Below are 18,376 nucleotides of genomic sequence, written 5' to 3'. Positions count from 1 at the left end.
CTCATATATGTCTTCTCTGCACACTTGATTTGGTCCAATTGGCTATACAACATGATTGCTTTGTTGATACCAATCTGTGTTGTGGTGACAGTCCAAATTCATCCAATTTTCTATACATGTTTACATTACAGTATAGTTATGGCTCTTTCTTAATTCCATTTTGCAAATTCCTTTATTGCTTCCCCGTTGTTCTTCCCCCTTCTTTCCCCCCATTTCACCACTTTTCTATCTACCTCATTTTCACACCATTAATCTGGTCAGAAATTAGAATAACATAGCATATACATGGCCAGAAATGGCCTAAAATAAAGCCTTACATTTTTGTCCTCTTACATTTACACAGAGTTTGGCATCAAACACCAGTGTCAAGTGGCCGTGAATGGCTCTATACATCTTATGTCAAAACCCAGTGAGATTTTGCCATCAGCCACACTAGTCCAGTTATCTCTGTGCAATGCTGCTTAAACTCACTGTGCTAAAGGAACACAGTGTTAAAGAAGTGTGAAGTCAGTACTTGAAACACAACTCTGGCAGTTATTTAGACTGCTGAATGCAACAGAATGCAACTTCCTATTTGAAATGTTGACATAAATCACTTAGCAGAATTTTTTTTTTTGATAATTGCTTCAAGGGTTCAATTCCACCTGCATCTCTCATAATTTCTTAGTGTGATGGTATATGCATATGATATATTTAATCACCCACATATTAAAATTTGCTACAGTTATGATTTCTTTGGGAGATATATTGATTACTTCCCAAAAATGAGTATCTGACGTGACATCCATCTCCACTACCGTCACATTCATCTAACATTGTTCTGCTTGTCATAAGCCTATTGTCTTTCTCCTAAGCTTTTTCTACCCTTATATCATTCACTTCATGCTACACACAGCAAGTAATGTTAATAATGACAACAGAAGAAAAAAAATGTCCATTAATGTGCAATTAAACAAAACACTAGGTGTACTTTCATCTCTCCTTGTATTCATCCCATCACTCCATCTCCTCTGTATGTGTGCGTATCTGTTAAGTTGATAGATTGTGTCTGCAGACAGACTTGACTGTGCTGATGGATAATACTAGCAAAATATCAGGGTAAAACCCAACACCCTAATAATGGGCAATTTCAACTATCCCACCATTAACTGGGAAAACTACTCATGTACCAACTCTTTTGTTCAACATTTTCTGGAATTCATAAATTCCACTGCCTTGGATCAACTTATCCACGCCCCCACCAGGAGCAGCAATATCCTTGACCTGGCCATTACCAACATGGGTAACTGGTGTTCCACACCAGAGGTCAATTCCTCGTTGGTCAGATCCGACTACAAACTAATTACCCTAGACATCCAGATCCCACCCCCACCCCCCTTTAGGGAAACCACCGTAAAAAATTTCTCCAAAGCCAACTTCATGCTTCTTAAGAGAGAAGTGGGAAACTTCATGACACCCATGCAGATGGACAATAGAGGTACGTCTGCTGAATCCTACACAAATGCACTTTAAAAGTACTTACACGAGTGCATGGATTGTGCTGTCCCTAACAGAACCAAGGTGCTATCCTCCAAAAAAAGGAAGCCAATCTTGTGGTCCCCTGCCATAAACAAACTCTGCAACAGAAGAAAAAAAACTATTGCAAAAAAGAGTAAAATCCCATGATTAGAGGAACTCCCTGGTCAGCCTCAGTAAGAAGCGGAGATCCCTCATAAAATCCTCCAAAGCTAGTTACAAAAACAAAATCACCACTGATTCTAAAGACAACCACAAAGCATTCTATAGCAATGTCAAGAATCTCAATGGCAACACTCAGATCTGCTCTGAGTTACAGCACAATGGTACTAAATATACAGAACCAACTGATATTGCCAACATCCTGGCAGATAGGTACAGTGCTAAGTTTACCCCCCTCTCACCCCCTAAAGGGCTCATCACTATACTGGAAGAATGCAATGTTCCTGTAATCATGGCTGCACAGGTAAAAACCACACTCTACAAAGCCAAGAACACAGCATCCATGGGACCTGACATACCAGGCTACGTTCTACATGAACTACAGAATAAACTAACACCCCACCTAAGCACCATGTTCAATCATAGTCTCACCTCAGGCTTTGTGCCCAGTGAATGGCGCACAGCGACAGTTATCCCACTCCACAAAGGTGGGGCCACCACGGACTCTGGGAACTACTGCCCCATTAGCCTAACGATCCCGGTCTGCAAGGCCATGGAACATATCATCATGGAACTTATGAACAAAGACATTAGTAATCTCCAAACTCTGGACCCCACCCAGTTCAGGTTTGTAAAATGCCGATTATGTCTCCTAAACCTGATAGACTTCTTTGAAGCAGTCACCAAAGCAGTAGACGAGGGTAAGGTGGTTCACACAGCCTATCTAGATCTTGCCAAGGCTTTTGACACCATCTCCCACTCTGGAATTAATGATAAACTCACTAAACTGGGTATAAATCCCTATGTCACAAGATAGGTTGCCAACTGGCTCACTGACAGAACCCACACTGTAAAAGTAGCAGACTCCAAATCCGACTTCAGACTAGTGATAAGTGGAGTACCACAGGGTTCAGTCCTGGGTCCTCTCCTGTTTGGTATCTACTTCTCTGAAGTACAGGCTAACACAGAAGGTCTTTGACTAACAAAGTTCACAGATGACTGCAAACTAGGAGCCATAAATGAAACTCCTAACGATGTGGACATCCTACGAAAAGGCCTCACTGAGACGGATGCCTGGTGTCAAATCCATGGCCTTAAGCTCAATGCCAAAAAGTGCATTGTCATTCCCTTTGGTAAAAACTCTGTACCCATGCACTACCAGATAGGTGGTAGTCTACTTAACATCAAAAGTGTGATAAGAGACCTTGGGACACAGGTGGACAGTAGTCTCTCCTTTGATAATCACATCGCCACAGTAGTCAGGTAATCCTTCTACGTGGCACACCTCATTACAAAAGGTTTCTCATCCAGGAAAAAAGAAGTCATTGTTCCCCTCTACTCATCACTCATTAGACCCATTATAGAGTACAACGCCCCTTTTGGTATGTACCTCTCAAAACATCTACACCAACTGGAAGGGCCGCGGAAATACCTCACTAAGAGGATTACCAGCCTCAAAAAGATGCCCTACGCAGACTGTCTCAAAAAACTCCAGCTTTACTCCATCGCATATCTCCTACTCAGAGGCGATCTCTGCCTAACATACAAAGCTATGTCAAGCCCACAGCTGTTGGACATGCTCCACTTAAAGAAATCCCAATCCCTCTGAACTACATGCTCTAGGAACCTAAACCTTGTCACCACAATAAACAGAACATGCTGGAGGGATAGATTCCTGTCCCAGAGACTTCCCATACTCTGGAACAAACTACCTATCTATATCAAACAAAGCTCCTCATTAGCACTCTTCAAGAAAAAGCTTGATGATTTGATGGGAAATAGGAAATTCACCCTGGGGATCACCTCTGTGGCTCTGCTCGACAGGGGAACAGGAAAATAATTTTCTTAGGTGGCGAAAGCTCGAGTACCTTTTTGACTAGGCTTATATAGGCCCTAGGACCAATAGCCTAATACCTACCTATGAAACTATGTTACCTTAATTCAATAGTTTATCATTGCTCATGTACTGTAAAATGTTTTTAAATCATCTATAGGACTCTGTGACATGTTCAGGTGTTGATTGATGAAATTGTCATGTAATGTGATGTGCAGACTGTTTTTACTGTGACAAAGCATACTGCGTGCACTTTTCAGGATATATGTCCTTACACAAATAGTTAGCATATCTGCTGAGTCATAATAATAATTTCAAAAGATGTATCACCTTTTGTCATTTCTAGAAAGTTGTACACACAATTAAATTGTAGTTTGCAGTGAGACCTGCAAAGTAGCTTATAGTTGTACAACTGCAGAGAGGTAGAGGCATTAATGATAAAAATTGTGAACAACACAGAGTTTACTGTAGTCACTGTTTGTCGCATTTGTAGTCATGATCACATTTACATAGCAAATGCCATGCTGACACCATCTGTAAAAAAGAGAATGACTGGGATCTGAATTCTGTCTCATGTATGCTCTGATCAGAAGCTCACTGCTCTTACACCTAATCCACAGGAAAAGCAATAAAGCAGGTGTATTTTTGAGACTCAGTACTGTCCAGATTGCTGACAGCCACACATAACCGCTTAGCTTGTTTGTGCGGTATGAGGTACATTACTATCTTTTTATTTAAGCAGAGAACCATGTTTGCTCATCGCTTAGCTCCACACTAATGGGGAAAGCAATAGCAACAGGTCTTTATGTAATAAAAGTTGTGGCACATTTCCAATATAAATTACAGTATCAACAACATAGTATCTGTCAGCTATTTCTTGTATAACATATCTTTCTAACTGCTTTACAAGTTCAAATTGTATTCATAAAATGGGGGTCTTGCATCCAGTAACACTTTGCCATCATTTGTGCAAATCAGTTCCTCAGCAATGCACTATGTAAACAGGTGTTTGGAATGTCTTGCAATGGTTATTATCCAGTTATCCTCCATCTCATCAGAAGGCATTCATAAATACAAAATAAAGGAAGGCATGTGCTCTTCACTGAAGACATACTCAGACTCGTGTGTTCTGCAGCAGTGCTCTTGTAAATGATATCTCAGTAATTGTTACACTGTCAAGTACACTACAGAAATAAAGAGCATAACAGTTTTGTTACATTTGTTATGGGTTTATATTGACACTAGACATTGGTTGTCACTGATCAAATCAAACCAATATTGTCAGAAAAATGTAGTACTATGGACATCAATCCATCAGAATATGAATACACATACCTCAACACTTGGAGTACTGCAGTGTCCAAAGTGTGTGTGTGTGTGTGTGTGTGTGTGTGTGTGTGTGTGTGTGTGTGTGTGTGTGTGTGTGTGTGTGCACGTGTATGTGCATGTGTGTGTGTGTGTGTGTGTGTGTGTGTGTGTGTGTGTGTGTGTGTGTGTATGTGTGTGTGTGTGTGTGTGTTTTCTAAACAACATACTAAGAAACAGGTACTTCTATGTCTCAGTTCAACAACATGCATTCAAGACAGCATATTTCACCTAGGTTACCAGGATGTCTTTAAATGTATTTTTTCACATTGTAATCACAAAAGCAAATCTGAAGTCTAACCTTTGCACACACATCTCACAGCAGTATATGTTACTTGCAACATTATGATGATGATGTCATTCTCTATAAAGATCACTATGACAATGATAATATCAGACTTCTGCAATGGCACAAATGTTAATTAGTCTGTTCTCCACCTGGACTAACTAGTTAGGTAGGAGTTTGAATTGCACAACTGTCAACCTGTGTGTGTGCCTGCATGCCTGTGTGTGTGTGTGTGTGTGTGCATAGTCAGAAGAGCATGAGTCTATGTCCTAATGTCCTCATTCAAGACAAACTTTTACAGTGGTACATGACCACACAGTAATTTTACACAGCCCTCCCAACTTCTTTTTCTCACCATAGACTGATGATGTCATATGTTATAAAGTGTTCTCTCACAATACAAAGCTGAGACTTGTGCTGTGGCACTAGCATTATGTACTGTGTTCTCTAGCTTGTGTAACTAGGGAAGTAGGCATTCTAATCTTATTACAGTCAACTCTCATTTTGGAAACACTTTCTGACCAGCATGTGAAACACTCTTACCAACGTCTTCTTCTCACCAAATACTGATGATGGCATCTGCTATAAAGTATTCTGTGACAATCTAAAAGTCAGACTTGTGCCATGATACTAGCTTTGAGTACTGTATGCTCTAGCTTATGTAACTAGATAGGTAGAGGTTCTGATCTCACTGTAGTCAATTTGTGTGTGTTCAGTTAACTATCAGTCAAGAGACACTTTTACAGCCACATGTGAGACACTTCTACCAACGTATTCTTTTCACAATACACTAATGATATCATCTGCTATAAAATGTTCTCTAACAATGCAAAGTCAGATTTGTACTGTGATGCTGGTGTTAAGTACTGTGTTCTGTAACTTGTACAACTAGATAGATAAGAGTTCTAATTTCACTGCAGTCAACTTGAATGTTTATATGTTTATTCACCTATCCGTCTGGAGACAACTTTAGAACAGCATACGAGTCAATCCTCCAAACTTCTTCTTCTTCTCAACATGCACTAATGATATGATCACTATAAAATGCACTCTGACAGTATTATACTCAGACATCTCTATTGGTAAGAACATTAACGACTGTGTTCCCTAGCTTGTGTAGATAGTTTAGGTTTCTAATCTTACAGCTGACAACTTGTATGTTCATTTAAATATGGGTGTGGAATCTAAATATAAATAATGCCACTGAGGATCCAATCTCTGGTTAAAAAAATAATAAATTTTATTAAAATAATAAATGAAATGATTAAGCAATTTAATCTCAACTGAGAGACTTCAACATCATCACAATAACATAAGCAGATAAGCCAACACTTTTTATACCATTGACAAGGCAGTGCCTTGATGCAAACAGGTGCACAGGATACTTGGCGAGTAAATGAACTTTTCTTAAAGGCACAGGCCTGCATAACAAATTAAACCCATTACTGTTCCTCTCAGAAGAACTATCACCAGCAGGAAGGAGGGAAGAGGAGAAGATAAAAGTTGCACATGACACTGTTACTTGTCTATACAAAAGTTTTAACATTTATAATTACACCTGTGACCCTATTACTAAAGACCATTTTATACTATTTCTAAAAGGTTTTAAATGTATTCACACAAGGGGAGTTGATATTGCAGATTCATTGGTGTCATTAAAGTTATTCACAAGAAAGTTGAACTTTAATATATGTTTTAAAGGTTCATAGGAAAGGTACTAGGCTATCAGCCCTTGGACCTATATAAGCCTAGCCAAAAAGGTTCCCAGACTTTTGCCACCCAAGAAAATTATTTTACTGTGCCCCTGTCAAGCAGTGCTGCAGAAGTGATCCCCAGGGTGAATTTTCTATTTCCCATCCAGTCGTCAAGGTTTTTCTTAAAGACGGCCAATGAAGAGCTTTGCTTGACATGAATGGGTAGTTTGTTCCAGAGTATGGAAAGTATCTGGGACAGGAAGCTATCCCTCCAGCATGTTCTGTTTATTGTGGTGACAAGGTTTAGGTCCCTGGAGCATGTGGTTCGGAGAGATTGGGATTTCTTTAAGTGGAGCATGTCCAACAGCTGTGGGTTTGACATAGCTTTGTATGTTAGGCAGAGATTGCCTCTGAGTAGGCAATATGTGACAGAGTAGAGCTGGAATTTTTTGAGACGGTCTGCATATGGCATCCGTTTGAGGCCGGTAAGCCTCTTAGTGAGGTATTCCTGTGGCCTTTCCAATTGTTGTAGGTGTCTTGTGAGATACATGCCAAATGGGGCATTGTACTCTATAATGGGTCTGATGAGGGATGAGTAGAGAATAACAATGACCTCCTTTTTCGTAGAGGAGAACCCTTTTGTGATGAGGTGTGCCACATAGTAGGATTTTATAACTACTGTGGCGATGTGGTTATCAAAGGAAAGACTACTGTCCACCTGTGTCCCGAGGTCTCTTATCACACTTTCAGTGTTTAGTGAGCTACCGCCTATGTGGTAGTTCATGGGTACTGAGTTTTTCTCAAAGGGGATGACAATGCACTTCTTGGCATTGAGTTTGAGGCCATGACTTTGACACCAAGCATCTGTCTCTGTGAGACCCTTTTGTAGAATGTCTACATCATTAGGCGATTCTGTTATGGCTCCCAGTTTGCAGTCATCTGCGAACTTTGTTAGCCAAAGACCTTCTGTGTTGGCCTGCACTTCAGTGAAGTAGATGCCGAACAGAAGAGGACCCAGGACCGAACCCTGTGGAACTCCACTCATCACTGCTCTGAAGTCGTACTTGCAGTCGGCTACTTTTACTGTATGGGTTCTGTCAGTGAGCCAGTGGCCACCCATCTTGTGACATAGGGATTTATGCCCAGTTTACTGAGTTTATCTATAATTCCAGAGTAGGGGATGGTATCGAACATCTTGGCGAGGTCAAGATAGGCTGCGTGTACTACCTTGCCCTCATCTATGGCTCTAGTGACTGCTTCAAAGAAGTCAGTCAGGTTTAGTAGACATGATCTACCTTTTACAAACCCAAATTGAGTGGGGTCCAGGGTTTGGAGGTTACCTATGTCTTTGTTTATAAGCTCTTAGTTGATATGTTCCATGGCCTTGTAGACCAGGCTCGTCAGGCTAATGGGGCAGTAGTTTCCAGGGTCCATGGTGGCACCCCTTTTGTGGAGTGGGAAAACCATCGCTGTGTGCCATTCAGTAGGCACATAGCCTGAGGTGAGGCTATGATTGAACATGGTACTTAGGTGGGGTGCCAGTTCATTCTATAGTTCGTGCAGTACGCAGCCTGGAATGTTGTCTGGTCCCATGGAGGATGTGTTCTTGGCTTTGGAGAGTGTGGTCTTTACTTGTTCATCTGTGATTACAGGGACTTTGCATTCTTTTGGTATTAAGATAGGCCCTTTGGAGGGTGATGGGGGGTAAAGTTAGCACTGAACCTATCTGCCAGGATGTTGGCAATTGTTGGTTCTGTATATTTAGTGCCATTGTGCTGTAGCTCAGAGCAGAGCTGAGTGTTGCCATTGAGATTCTTGACATAGCTGTAGAATGCTCTGTGGGTGTCTTTGGAATCAGTGGTGGTTTTATTTTCATAACTGGCTTTGGAGGATTTTATGAGGGATCTCAGGTTCTTGCTGAGGCTGACCAGGGAGTTCCTCCAATCTTGGGATTTTACTCTTTTTTGCAACAGCTTTTTCCTTCTGTTGTAGAGTTTGTTTATGGCAGGGGACAACCAGATTGGCTTCCTTTTTTTGGAGGATAGTGTCTTGGTTCTGTTAGGGATGACATGATCCATGGACTCGTGTATGTACTTATACAGTGCATTTGTGTAAGACTCAGCAGTTGTACCTCTAATTCCGTCTGCAGAGGTGTTGTGAAGTTTGCCACTTCTGTCTTAAGAAGCATGAAGTTGACTTTGGAGTAGTTTTTGATGGTGGTTTTCTTAATAGGGGTGGGGGTGGGATATGGATGTCTAGGGTGATTAGCTTCTGTTTGGATCAAATCAGCAAGGAGTTGACCTCTGGCGTGGAACATCGGTTACCCATATTGGTAATGACCAGGTCCAGGATATTGCTGCCCCTGGTGGGGGTGTTGGCAAGGTGATTCAAGGCACTGGAATTTATGAATTCCAGAAAACGTTGAGCAGATAAGTTGGTACATGAGTAGTTTTCCCAATTGATGGTGGGGTAGATGAAATCACCCATAATTAAAGTATTGGGTTGTACCTTAATTTTTTCCAGTATCTTAAGAAATGAAGAGTGGGAATCCTGGGACATGGTGGGGGATCTGTAACAAGCTACAACCTGGATTGCAGTGTTGCCCAGTGTTAGTTGTACTTGGATAATTTTGGATGCATTATGTTGAGCAGCTAGCCTGGAGGTGTGGATATCCTTAATGAATATGGACACTTCTCTGCCTTTAGTGTTTCGGTCCAGGTTAGGTGGCCAAAAGGTGTGGTATGAATTATAGTCTGGTAATGCGGGGGTGCTCTCTGGAGCCTTGAACCAGGTCTCTCTCAGGGCACAGATGTCAATGTTCTCTATTTTAAGGAGTGCCTCGAGTGTGTGCATTTTGAGGTTTCAACTTCTAGCACTGAGTAGCATTACCCTCAGAGTTTGCTTGCTTGTACCGTTATGATGTTTTTTTATCATAAGACCAATAAAGTTGGTCAGCCCACATCAAGTCAGAACATTTCACTTAAGAAAATGTAGCACTTTTAACCCATCCCTCTATCCTACCAGCCAATTATTTGAAAAAGCAGTTATGATGGATAGAAATCCAGTCCCACGGAGCCAGAAAGGACTAAAATTTAACGCTCTTTATTTGAAGAACAACGTTTTCGCCACCGCTATGCGGAAGCTTCCTCAGAAAAGTAAACAATACATTTTAAAAGAACCCACATTTTATATCAGTGGTACATGATGTCACTTCCTATAAGTTTTATAAACACCATAATCAAGCAAGAATGAAAAGGAATTAATAAATGTCGCTAACATGAATACTTAAAATATTTATACATATATATGGTCTTCTCTAAAAAATACAATAACTATTAAGAAATTATTTTATTCCAACGTACATATCATTCCCATACCAAATGAGCATATAACTAAAAATCACTGTACACACTCCCCATTAAACTATAGTGATCTATCCATATATGAGCTGTTGCGTAAAAAGAAAGGCTATTATTAAAAAGTAGATCCATATCATCTCATGTAGCTTTTATATCTTAAAATAGAAGAAATATTACAACATTCATTTAAACCAGGGTAGGTGAAAGCATCTAAACCAATCTGCCACTCTAATTCTCTCATCTCTAATACCAGAGATTGAGGTCCACCTCTGACACCCACAGAAACATGTTCGATTCCCATAAATTGGAAGCTATGTCCCATGTTATTAATGATGTGTTTGGACAAAGCATTATCCATCTTTTTATTTTTTATGGCATAAAGATGCTGATAAATGCGGTCGCTGAATTTGCGATCTGTTTTCCCTATATAAAAACAGGGGCAGCAGACGCAAAAAGCAGCATAAACCACAGATTTAGTAGTACAATTGATCCTTGAAGAAATTGTATATTTCCTATCCCTTATATTAAAGGAACTACCCACTTTCAGATATTTACACCTATTACAAAAGCCGCAACGGGCTGTACCAGTTTGTCTAATAGGAAAAATTGATGGACCAGATCTTTGCAATAGTTCTTTCAAATTGTTCCCTCTTTTATAAACCACAGTGGGACAGGGCCCCAATTTTTGAAGGAGTGTAGGGTTGTTATAAATGAAGTACCAATTCTTCTTTATAATAGCCCAAATAGCTCCAACATGTCTATTAAATGTTTAGTTTTAAAATCAGTTGAATTATGGGTAGAAATATTATTCATGGTGTTCTCTAAACAAAGGGTGGGAACAGAATCTATTGGTTCACTATCGAACAAGATGGTCACTTGCCCTTTACCTAATAATAGGGGTTTGTAAAGGCCAATGTCCCTTTTCATGGAAACTTCATTGATCAAATCATCTATCACAGATATAGGATAACCTCTACTACTAAACATGTCCTTTAAAAGAGAACACTCCAATCTAAATGCTTCTAGTGTACTACACATACGAACAGCCCTGACTAATTGACCTTTAACAATCGATCTTTTTTGTTTGGGCGGATGATTGCTAGAGTAGTGTAGGAAAGCATTACAATAGGTCAGTTTCCTATGAATGGAAGACAAGAAACAATTGTTAACCAAATCCTTTACTAATTTCACATCTAAATAATTGATGTCAGTAGTAGAGAATTTGCAAGTGAACTTCAAAAATGTAGTAGAATTATTCATAAAATTAAGTAGGTCAACTACTTCGCTTTCACCCCCCTCAATTAAGATGAACACGTCATCTAAAAAACGCGTGTAATATTTAACAATATTCCTAAACAAGGGGTTGTTCTTCAAGAATGCTTTTTCCCAATAAGCAACAACCAAGTTCGCCACACTCCCCCCACAGGGGGACCCCATGGCGATACCCTGTTTTTGCAGGTAGTATTGGTTGTTAAAAAGGAAAAAATTAGAGGATAATACAATATCTAACAATTGAGTAACTATAGTTATCTCCTCCTTTGTGGCACAAAGGCTCACTAGCATCAATTCAGTCCATTCGACCACTTCCTGATGGGGGATAGATGTATACAGATCGACCACGTCGATCGTCAAAAAGTTTAAAGATGGGATGAAAATGATGCCATTTATAGTATCCAAGAAGGACCAAGAGTCCTTACAAATCTCAGGTACTTGCTTTAAGTATTTTGAGATAATCCCATCAATGACTCTAGCGCTTGGGTGTGTAATAGAACATCTGCCATCTACTAAAGCCCTCATAGGTGGGTTCACAAGGTCCTTGTGTATTTTTGGGGATCTAAACATCACAGTTACTTTAGGTGATAAAATATTGATAAAATTAAAAGTATCAATATCTATTTGGTCCCCGATGAATAAATCCCTAAAATAACCTCTAACCCTATTGTGAACTCCTACCATTTCATTAAAGGAAGAGCATTCATAGGCATCAGAATCCAATACTAGTTGCATTCTATTGATGTAGTCAACATTGTCAAAGATGACTAACCCACCCCCTTTATCAGGTTTCATCACCCTAACCGATGACCCACAAAAACCATTCAATGCCTTAGTTTGATCATATGAAATATTACTGTGGTTATCGAACCATATGACCCTCTGAAAGAGGTGTCTAAGGTCCAATTCACATACATTTTCGAAAATGTTAAGGTTAGGGTGCAAGGGGGGGTTAAATGTACTAGACAATTTGAACATAGATTGCTCCCAATATTCGTCATTATTGAACAACAATTTTAAATTCAATTTACGTACATAACATTTTAAATCTATTAAGGTTTTAGCTAGATTTAATCTTTGATCTGGTACGAAAGAGAACCCTTTAGCCAATAGTTCAACTAATTCTTGATCAACATGACAAGTAGAAAAGTTATACACTTTGAAGTCCCCTTCCTCATTTGTTAAGATGGTGGGCTTTTCTAAGGAGGTTGATGGCTCCTCATCACGACTGATGGAAAGAGTCATGTCTGTAGGTATAGGACCATACAGGTCCCCTGGTCCTGCAAGAGATATTATTTGTTCTTGTTCCATCGATTTTGAGAGCTGTTGCTCTTCCCCCCTAAAAAAGGCCTTTTTAATAATAGCCTTTCTTTTTACGCAACAGCTCATATATGGATAGATCACTATAGTTTAATGGGGAGTGTGTACAGTGATTTTTAGTTATATGCTCATTTGGTATGGGAATGATATGTACGTTGGCATAAAATAATTTCTTAATAGTTATTGTATTTTTTAGAGAAGACCATATATATGTATAAATATTTTAAGTATTCATGTTAGCGACATTTATTAATTCCTTTTCATTCTTGCTTGATTATGGTGTTTATAAAACTTATAGGAAGTGACATCATGTACCACTGATATAAAACATGGGTTCTTTTAAAATGTATTGTTTACTTTTCTGAGGAAGCTTCCGCATAGCGGTGGCGAAAACGTTGTTCTTCAAATAAAGAGCGTTAAATTTTAGTCCTTTCTGGCTCCGTGGGACTGGATTTCTGTTTGTTTACATTTTCCTGTATTGTCTTTCAATAGTTATGATGGATATGTACACTATGTATTCTCAGAATAAAAGGGTATTTTATAATCTTACCTAAAAAGAAAAAGAACTTAGACTTTTTCATAAAAGACAGTAACATACGGATAATGAAGCCTGCCAAAGAGGGTGGTGGTGTTTTATTTGAGGTGCATGATTATTCAAATGTGATGTTAGATATTTTATACAACACAGATACATATTTCCCCACATCCAGAGATCAGATTAACATCACACACCAGAGAATTGACTCTGAGAATTGACTGGGAGTATGTTCTGGACCAGAGTATCAATGTAGAAACTTCTAAATTTCTCTCTAAGCCTAATCCTATACCACCACTACTTTTGGTAATCCACAAAGATGTGCATAACCCCCCTTTGACCCATTGTTTCAGCATAGGGGTCGAAAAACCACCCTATGCCACTATTTATTGACCTATAGGTGAAGCCCAAGATTGTAGCAACACCTCACCTTATAAAAGACTCATGGGATTTCTTGGGGCTTTTAAAGAATAGTTATTAGAGAAAGGATTTAATTTTCCTAACAATAGATGTCATTGACTTGTTTTTCTGTCATTTCTAAACAAGAAGGACTAGATATGTTCCATTGCACTCTCCATAGGTTTTCCTCACTATTTCATGATACAGTTTTTTTTATTGGTGGAATTTATGTCACTCATTTTGGAAAGCAATTTTATATTTTTTGAAAGCAAGCACTTTCAGCAGATTAAGGCTGTCACCATGGGTCCAAAATGTGCATCAGTTTTTGCCAATACTGTGTTATTAAGGTGGGAACACCAACATGTATTTGCTAGTACATATTTTTAAAAGCCTCCACTTGTACGCTAGATATTTTGATGACATCTTTATCTTGTGGGATGGCACAGAGAATGAAATTCCTTCCTTCCTAACTGAATAGTACCACTCAATATTTAAAGTTCATCTACAGCTGGAATAAGGAAAAGATTATCTGGATACCCTGATATCCCCCACAGGATGGGGGGTTGAATGTAATGTTTACAGAAAAGAAACATTTTGCGGAGCCTGTTTACACTTTTGTAGTTGTCATCCTTTTTTCAACAGAAAAGTTTACTAAAAGGTCAGGCTATTTTGTGTTGCAAGAATGACATCCCAGTATGAAGAGGTGTGGGACGAGCTTATAAAATTTAAACATATGTTTATTGTAAGGGGATCTCCAGAGAATCTAGTTAACAACTTGATCAAAGAATGATATGATGGGTGGAGGTTGAAGATTCAAACCCCTATTAGGTCTGGGGCTCAGTAAGCCATCCCAAGATAATAGTGAGGTGAGATATGAAAAAGCATTTACCATCCAACTCAACCATTTTTCATTGAGATATGAAATATAGGTAAGCGTAACTGGAACATTTTTAAAGTTAATAAAGTCATTTATAAAATGGTAGGTGTAATACCAACTTTTATTACTAAAACAGCCAAAAATTTCAAACAATTATTTGAAAATAAAATTTTAGGGATTTTACCCAAAGATGTGGGGACATATTCTTGTGGTTGTTGCAAACAGTGTTCATACACTACAAAGGTGCAAATCCTTACACTGGACAACATTCTTAAAATCATGTTACCTTTCAAAAAGGTACCTGCAATACATCCAAGGTTGCTTATTTAGAAAAATGTGATCAATGTCAAGCATATTATATAGGTAAAACTGAAAGATCACTTAAAACATAAATTTATTAACACATTTATGATATTGCAAACCACAAAGAAATCAATGTATTATACAAACATTCTATAGGCTGTTCTGGTTTTAAAAAGGTTTCCTTTGGAATTTTAGAGGTTATCAGAATTAATCCAGGGAAGGGGGCTGACTGGAAGTACTGGCTTACTTATATAGAACTTATGTGGCAGCTTAGACTTTGTGCTACTTTCCTCCATGTTTAAATGAATATGTATCGATTGCACCAGTATGTAATATTAGGGCTGACAGACTGAACATGTATTGCTTGATTTTTACCAATGTACTTTATTTACCACTAGATTTGCATATTAAATGATGTTTCATGTGTTATAGAGTACTGTGCCTTTAAGAAAAGTTCATTTAATCATCAAGTATGCTGTGCACATATTTGCATCAAAGCACTGCCTTTTCAACAGTATAAAAAGTGGTGGCTTATCTGCTTATGTTATTCTGATGAAGTCTCTCTGTTGAGACAAAGCGCCCAATCATTTTATTTATTATTTTAATAAAATTTATTATTTTTAACCAGTGATTGGATCCTTAGTGGCATTATTTATATTTGGATTCTGAGTTTGGTTAACATAATACTTCACATTTCTACTTTTTCTTAAATATGAGTGTGGAGAGAATTTTACACCGAGATGTGACTCCACATCTATGTCAAAACCTCCTGCCAACATCATCTTCTCAGTATGCAGTGAAGATGTCATCATCTACAAAGTGCACTGTGAAACTGTTAAAGTCAAACATCTGTGGTGGTGCTAGTGTTGCATTGTATGAAATGCAACTTGTATGCCTAAACAGGCTTAATGCTCAAATCTGACCTCAGGTCAGCTGCTGTGTACATGTTTGGTGGTATATTACAGTCATAATATGATCTTTTGAATCTCTTTCCATTTGACTCCCATTCAGGAGAACCTTTAACATAGCCCCAAGAATCCAACATCCTCCTTTTCCATCTGTCCACATAACATCCTTTCTTCAGAACACTGGAGGATGTCATCATCTCAAAGATGCATACAAACATTGTAAAGCACAGCCCGTCCATGACCCTCTGCAAGCCATCTCCACAACACTCACCACTGGATGTGTGATTGCTAATTTTGTCATGGGGTGGTGCACATGTCACATATGGACAGAGGCAGTATGTGCATCTACTATCTTCCATTTTATATATATATATATATATATATATATATATATATATATATATATATATATATATATATATATATATGTGTGTGTGTGTGTGTGTGTGTAGATATATATAAGTTTATAGTGATTTTTCTTTAAATGGTATAATTATGGTTCGTATTTTATGTGATGTTGGCCGTTAGCCTAGTAATGTCCTATGACCCTATGAAGATTGCACATGTGAATGTTGCTGTCATCCACATGTGCTATGTTGAGGTGTGGATGTACGGTAGCCCTACAACAGTGTATACCAAGCTGTGATTTGAGGTAATGTTTTGATGGCCACTGCTGCCATTTGATTACATGACCCATCCATAACATCTGTAGTAATATGCCTCCTGATGACTTTTGACATGGGATGATACTATGCATATTGTTGCCTTAGTAAGTAAGGCATGTGTTCTTGTAGTGGAGTATATTAACATTCTACATATTTCTCATTCAACCATCACAGTGACACTTTCATTATGGCATGTGTATACCTACCATCAAGAAATGTTATGTGACAAACAGCAATATTACATCATACTGATTACATGGGAAACTATGCCTTGTTTCATCCACATACACAGCTCTCAACCTCTTAGTGCAAGAAATCTGGACAAAGCCTAAAATAACTGTGGGACAAAAGCCCAAAAATAGAGACAAGTTTTAAATGCTTCTCTAATAAACTTAGAAAGTTGCTACAATAACAAGTTTTGTGTTAGCGTGTATTTTCAAAAAATTATAAAGTCTGAAACTCATATGTGTCTTCATATAGAGACTTCATTCCTCAGTGATGTGCCAGAAAATCTCAATTTTTTTTGAGAAATAGACCTTAAATTTGAGGCAAAAATCTGAACATTCTGTGAAAATCTCGACAATTGAGAGGTATGTCCACATATTATAATGCTGTGATATACACACACACATATAAACAGTTTAGATTCACTTGCAACTATTTGGATTTCATTGTACGTATGACTGTGTTGTTTTTCACAAGGATTATTCAGGTGTTCCCCAGAAGCATTGTGTCATTAACTTTTCTGCATGAACTACATCCACCTCATTTGTAATATGTCTATATATGGTATCAGAGAACTCACACACACCCTTCCAATGATAGACATATAGGATCATAGGAGGTTACTAGACTATTAGCCCTGAGGCCATTATAAACCTAGCCAAGAGTTTAGCCCATGTTTAGACAAGTCAGCACCAAAAGGCCCTGTCCATCAGGGACACAGGTGGAATCCCAGGGGTGCATTTTCTGTTTATTATCCAGTTATCCAGGTTGCAATTGAAAAGGGATAATGAGGTAATTGATGTGGAATGACAGTCTATTCCACAGATGGGGGAGTCACTGGGACACAAATCTGTCATGCCAACAAGTTCTGTTGATGTCACAGACCAGATTGAGGTTGCACATGTGCGTTACTCGAGTGGAGCTTGACTTGCAGATATGCAGCAGTCCCATCAAGTCATGGTCTGAGATTTCTTTGTAGGCCAGACAGAGGTCACTTCTGAGGAGTCTGTATGAAACTGAGTAGAAAGACAGGGCTTTTAGCCTGTCTGTGTAAGGTAGATGTTTGAGGCCTTGGATTCTTCTGGTGAGGAACCTCTGTGTTCTCTCCAGCTGCTGCATGTGTTTTGCGAGGTACATGCCGAAAGGGGCACTGCAGTGGCAGCTGGTGACTTCAAATAAAAGGGGGACTGCAGGAGACAGCTGAATGGGAGTGGCCAATGGGAAGGGGTGTGGCTAACTAGAAAGGGGCAGGCCTATGCCCAAAACCACAACAACTGGAACTTTAATTAGACACGCTGCCCCAGGTGCCAAACCATCATTACAAGAGTTCAATCAAGACAAAATGAAGTGTAGAAGAAAAAAACATTTCATTTCATTGGCAATATGACAGCTTATTTAATATCTAGATGGAAACAAAAAGGTTGTGAGGCATGAAAAAATAAATTACTTTTTAAATACATTACTGTAATGCCAGTCAAAATCAAGTATATAAAAAAAAAACAAGCAACACTCAACTCAAACCACTTTTCCTTGCACTGCAGTTCTAATTATAATTTATATTCAGATTTATAAAAGTACCAAGTAACATGCTAAAAGTAGCAATCTCTGTGATACCCCTACTTGTAAAAACATTTCTTATCCAAAAAAGACCTGCTGC

This window comes from Protopterus annectens, chromosome 4.part1 (assembly GCF_019279795.1).
Source record: "Protopterus annectens isolate FY-2018-M chromosome 4.part1, PAN1.0, whole genome shotgun sequence".
Taxonomy (NCBI): domain Eukaryota; kingdom Metazoa; phylum Chordata; order Ceratodontiformes; family Protopteridae; genus Protopterus; species Protopterus annectens.
This window is presented reverse-complemented; position numbering follows the sequence as displayed.